This window comes from Misgurnus anguillicaudatus, chromosome 18 (assembly GCF_027580225.2).
Source record: "Misgurnus anguillicaudatus chromosome 18, ASM2758022v2, whole genome shotgun sequence".
In the NCBI taxonomy this organism is placed as follows: Eukaryota; Metazoa; Chordata; class Actinopteri; order Cypriniformes; family Cobitidae; genus Misgurnus; species Misgurnus anguillicaudatus.
In genome coordinates this window covers 27,721,606-27,728,283 of record NC_073354.2, presented here as the reverse complement: position 1 = coordinate 27,728,283, position 6,678 = coordinate 27,721,606, and positions in this window count along the sequence as shown.

Below are 6,678 nucleotides of genomic sequence, written 5' to 3'. Positions count from 1 at the left end.
CAAAACACCCAACCAAAGTCTGCTTGGGTACCATTACCAAGTATGTCCCACTTATCTTTAAAAAGCAAGTTCTTTGCCTTTCTTTAAAAGTATATATTTTTTTCAACTGTAAAGTTGTTTTATCCAGTTTTTATTCAATTGAAAAGTTCAGGAAGGTGGTCATGCTTCTTAATCAGAGTCTGGTTGGTTAACACCATAGCTCATTAACAAATTCACACTTACAAATAGAGTAAAATGATATGCATATTTGACGTGCAATCTGAGGAGAGGGCTCTGAGCTTGGTACTTGGCCCGAACCCAAAGCACTCCCCCATGTTCCTGGTTAAGAAAGTAACCAGACGTGTGAGGTGAGATGGGGATGCTGAAAAGTGTCAAGGAACATGGGTGAGTCGACTCAATATCTTTATAGGCCTCCAATCATTCGGATCAGTTGGGCTGCGTTGGTATCCAATTGAATATACATGGGAAAAGACACCAGATTGTTATAGAAAAAGGACAGATTGTTCCATTATTTAAGGAAGGGTATCCATAAACTGAGTTAATTGTTGCACAAACTTTTAAGAGAGATTTGGTCTTTAAGTGTGTGATTCGAAATTTGAATACAAAATGTTCTTTTGAATGACTGCAAATGCTAATGTGTAAGTATAATTGTGGCAAAAGGCAACACAAAGCAACAACGAAAAACAACAATAGTAAAACTCTTTATTTGAACATCCAGTTATACATCTGAGTTTTATTGGAGTGCAATCATTCTTGTGTAACTTACAATGCTACATCAAGGGACAACTTCAAAACACAGAAAACAGAACAATGAGGAACAAGAGAAACATTTCTTGTTCTGGTTTAGTATTAAAAAAAGGAAAAACCGCAAAAACAATGTTACATAGCCATGATAAAGCATTTTGATAAAAGCGTTTGGACAATAAAGCATTTTGGCTTGTAATTTGAAGAATAAAAACAATTACACATCTAAATGGAGCGTAGTACCAATCAGCAAAATTACCTTATAGTAGAAGTCCATTCAATAAGTGCTACGAAACAAACAACAATTTCCAGTCGATTCGATCGTTCGTAGTTCAAAAAGCCAAGCCCAACATGAATTTATGAATATTCATTTATGACCTGCACATGGGAACAGTTTTTTACGGAAACTAAATTTTACACAATTAGCAGCCCTGCAGGAAGCAGGCAATATGAAGTATCTTGGGTAAAAAGGTGCATTCCATTTGTAAACAATGTAGAAGGCAAGAGTTAGAAATGGCTGAAGGTAAAGGGTCTTGTATATTTAGTATTGATTGTGAAGATTGATTTCTAACAATTTACCTTTAAATGACCTTGACATCATTAAACATTCAGGTTAGACCATGGTTCAGAGAAACCTTTGGTAGTCATGGTGAAACCATGATTAGATGTTGCATAGCAGTCCATACAGACCTCTATTTGGCCATTTAACCAAGGGTGACATCTCCACCAGCCCGCCCTACACCCTCCACCCCTTGGCTTTCTGATGTTCTCCGTGAGTATCGATCCAAGCTCAGACCACTGTCTCTATCAGTCTCTTCTGGCCTCTTTCTCCACGGATGTCTCCTTAGCTAAAACTCATTACTATCACTCTAAAATCGACATCTAACCTGATGCTTGTGCTCTCTTTAAGACCTTCTCTTCTCTCCTTTGTCTGCCCGCCCCCACCTTCATCTGACTTAACGTCTGACGATTTTGCTTCTTTCTTTGTCCAGAAAACGAACACTATCAGCAGTCAGCTCTCTGCACCACTACTTCTTGCACATGCTCAAAATCCTGATGCATGCTTGCTCCCCTCTTTCTCTCTCCTATCTAAAGCAGATGTTACCAAGATCTTTGCTTCGAACAACCCGACTACCTGCCCGTTAGATCCCATACCCACCCATCATCTTCAGGTCATTTCTCCTTCGGTGTCCCCTGCTCTCACACACATTATCAATTCATCTCTTTCCACTGGTACATTCCCCACAGCTTTTAAAGAGGCCCTGATAACCCCCACTGCTGAAGAAACCGACACTACATCCTGCAATGTTGGAGAACTACAGACCTGTATCTCTCCTTCCCTTCATTTCCAAGACTGAGTGTGTGGTTTTTGACCACCTCTCCTCCTTCTTCACAGAAAGAAATAACCTCCTGGACAGCCACCACTCTGGTTTCAAGAGCGGTCACTCCACCAAAACTGCACTGCATGGATGCCCCAAGACAGGCAAGGGCAGCCTCCATATTATCTGTCCTAATCCTACTGGATTTATCTGCTGCTTTTGACACGATCAATCAACACATCATCCTGACATCATCATTGACTTTGACTTTGACTTTGACTTTGACTTTGTAGGTCATTTAGTGTATCATATATAGGTGAGATCTCCAAGGCTCAGTGCTTGGACCACTACTCTTCTTGATATACATGACATCCTTGAGCGCTGTCATTCATAAACATGGCTTTTCTTACCACTGCGGATGACACACAATTCCACTTGCCGTTCAAGCCTGACAATCCCAAGGTTTCTGCCCACATCTCAGCATGCCTGAGTGCTGAATGAAGGATCATCATCTCCAGCCGAACCCGAAGACAGAACTGCTTGTCATATTGTCTGACCCTAAGATTCAACACAAGCTTTCTGTTCACCTAGGTTATTCGACCATTACGCCTTCCAGGACAGCCAGAAACCTGGGAGTTGTCATTGATGATCAGTTCAGTTTCACGGAGGATGTTGCCACCACCGCCCACTCTTGTAGATTCATCCTCTAGAACATTAGGAAAATTAGACCTTTCATTATTAGCGTACTCCCGGCCTGCACAACCAAACCCCTACAAATTATCCAAAATGCTGAGGCAAGAGTGGTCTTCAGTGAGCCAAAGAGGGTGTACGTCATTCCTCTCCTCGTCAGATTGCACTGTCTTCTTATAGCAGCTTACATCAAATTCAATGCTTTGCTTCTAGCCTTTGAAACCACCACTAGGTTAGCACCCCCTTACCTTCAATCGCTTATACAGACTTATGTATCTTCTAGATCCTGCACTCTGCCACAAAGCTTGTGGTGCCATCCCAAAATAGGGAAAAATCCCAAATAAAACCCCATCTCTTCCGCCAACACCTCACTTGATAATATCTTTTCTTTTTGTCTTTCCTTACTTTTACATTCTCTGTCAAAAAAATAAATAAAATAAAAATAAAATTACTAACCCTTGGGTATGTATAATGTGTTAGACCTAGACCTTGGACAAAAGTGTCTGATAATGTATGGGTGAAACTTTTCTAAACTAGCTGCTTCATAAATTTGTTTTAAAATGCCTTTGTGGTTTTATAAATGAACAACGGGAGTTTTAAAAAAATAATGTTAGTGAAATGCAATTTAAGGTTTGGTGAGACTTGTTTGAAAATGGACTGCCTGGGAACAGGATACAATGGCGTATGTGAAAAAAGCTCCATTCACACCTTTATACACGTTTGTGTAAAAAAATCATGAACGTGTTGGGAAAAGATCAGAAAAATGCATTAGCAAATTCACACATGCTTGTTTGTGGCACTGGAAGTCTTTGTTAACTGGGACACCAATGGACGCAGGCTAAATTTGTAAACTGAACATAAGCATTTCATAAGCATTTTCTTAAAGATTTAAGAGATTCACTTTGCAATGCTCTTTAAAGATCAGAGTCTGAGCTCAGAGACAAATACTCTTTCTAATCCACTGAAAATTGTAAATTAAAAAATGCATTGAATAATATAATGCATCTTTGGCCTGCTGTATCTTCTAAAGATCTAAATTAACTTATCAAGCTGAATGACTATTTGCTTAGCGAATATATTTAATTTTCTAACAATTATAGTGCCTTTTATAGAAATATTATTCATGTTACCTTTTCAATAAAATTCAATGCTGTGTAATGTTTTATGCAGATAATTTAATTTAATTAAAAACAATGGTGGTAATTAGGGTCTGGTAAATTAAAATATTGTTGCAAACTCAGACATCCAATTACTACTAAAAACACTTACTAAAATAATTAATTGATGTACCACATGAATGAAAAAACAACATTAAACTTGAAGAAGAAAAAAACAATCAGGCAGCCAGGATGAATATAGTTCTAGAGTCGGAACTAATATTGCTATCTGATGGCAATTCTTATGTATTTTACGAGGTGGCTAATTTGTATTTATTCGTATGACCATGTACATTTTGCTTTTGCCCTCGTTTCATTATTGTTTCACATGTTTTTGTTTTATTCACTTTGTACAAATACGAATTAACCAACTTGTTAAATATGTACGAATTCTAGTGCAATAACAACAGTACTAAGCAATTCCAGCCTTGATGCTTCATTCATTACAAATATATGCAACATGATCTCACAAAGTTCTCACAAATATTTAGCTCTTTTATCCGTGTCATTGTCACGGATCTCCGCATTTTTCCGTGTCTGTAACATGGACTTTCTTTTCCGTGTCAGTTTCACATATTGGTTACTCAATTTTTTCTATTTTTAAACCATTTTTGTGTGGGTTTGGGGTTAGATTTGGGGTTTGGGTTAGGATGTCACTTTATATTACAGAAAGTCATTCTAACCCCAAACCCACGTGAAAATGGCAAGAAAATAGGGAAAACCCTTGAGTAACCAATACGTAAAACTGACACGAAAAGAAAGTCCGTGGTACGGATGGAAAAATGCGAAGATCTGTGACAATGACATGAATAAATTACCAAAATATTCTGTGACTATAATACGGAAATTCGAGAGATCAGGTTGAATATATGGTTGGAATCTGTTTATATTTTTCTATATTACACCCGGCGCAATGCAGCGCAATGCGCGACGCAAGTGTCTTTCGCTAGTTTCCACCCTAATTTTCACGTTTAGCGCCGCGTTGTTTAAATTGCAAATGCATTTGCGCCCCCTTTTGCGCCCATGGGCATTCTGGTCTGAAAATGAGGTGTGTTCAGGCGCATTGTTGGCGCGTTGCTATTTTGAGGCAACTAAAATAGACTACGCCATTGACCAACAAAAACCTGGTCTAAAGTCTAAAGTCAATGGCGCAATGTGTTTTGTGTTATTTAAAGAGCGCATTAGTAATATGCGCCTATGGGAGGACAACGCGGGTTTGCTTATCACAAAGTACATGAATGCGCAGCAGCACAAAAATGCTTTTAAATATGAAAGATTAAAGGATTGAATGTAAAAGATTATTATTGAGTCTCTTGGACATATTTATAAATGAGGACTGATTATGAGACGTTAGAAGGCGCAAAGAGCTGCTTTACCTGCAGCCTGGTAAGTAAACAAATGCTTTGCTTTGAACAAATGCGTCTGTTTTTAAATGTTTTTTTTAATGCTACCTCACGGATTTATTGTATATGATGTACCTGTGGATATGGTGAGATGAGAAACATTTTTAAGTAATGCTTAAAAAAACTCTTTGCTAAAAAAACGCTGTCCAAAGTGCTGAAACGTGAGGAGAGCCGTTTGTAAATTCTTTATATCCTGTTTGTTACAAATAAAGTATTTTTAGAGTACAAACCTTATCTTACATACTTGTAAATTATGTTTTGATGATATTGGATAGCCATACATTTAAAGCAATTACAAGCCTGCTTTTTACTGAACATGGATCTAATTAACATTCAACTGTCCATATAAATATTGCTACTTTCAAAACAAGTGAAAAACAACACAATTATTTAACATTAATCTTAAACTGGGGATCTTCTTCCCCCACTAAAGTGCAGTTTGTTTCTTTTATTGTCCAAGACATTTGAGCCAGCCCAACAAAGGTATTCTGTCGGTGCTTAAGTATAGTGCACACCAGAACATTAAATCATTTTAATTGAACAACAGACATGCAACTCATTGCCTTTATGCGGTTAATTAATAAACAATCGTATCGGCCTTTCTCGTGCTATTGCCGATATGCCGATGGTTTCAAATTCATCAAAAATCGGCCGATACATCGGTGGATCACTAGTCTGCACTCCAGTTTCCATTTTGAAAAATGTTATGGATGTGACAAAAAAGGACACAAGTTTTTGGGAGACAACATACTAGGAATTTTGTAAATTAAACGGCACAATCCACAAGCAATAAAACCCAACAAATGTTAAAGAGACGGCTCTTCGAAGAACAATGATATTTATTTTATTGTAACTTATTGTTTGCACATTAATAAGGAAGAAACAGCGTTATGTACATGTCCATTAAGGATGTGACAATTCTGAATTTGCATTTGTATAGAAATATCAAAGTATGGAAAATAAAATAAAAATGTTTAAACCTCAACAGACATTGATTGCATATGAGATACCAGTTTGGTTACAAACTTTACTTTTCGTGATAAGGTTGACATTTACATGGAATTGTCCTACTATACAAAAGTCCATTACCAGCTTTATTGCTTTTATTGCTTAATACTTATTTTTCAGTTTCTTCATTAACATACAAACTAAAAATACAGGAAATTTGTACACAACATAAAAAACAAAATGTCTTTATGCCCCATTGGCGCTAAGCACATTTCTCTTTTTTCGAAAGAAGTCATTAGATTAAACTTAGAAATTAGTCTTACTTTCTATTTAAATTTAAGGCATCCATGGGTTCCTGCTATTGCTCGAGTTTAATGGGAGAATTGCTCTGTTTGCTGTGGAGTCAAGAAATGTCTA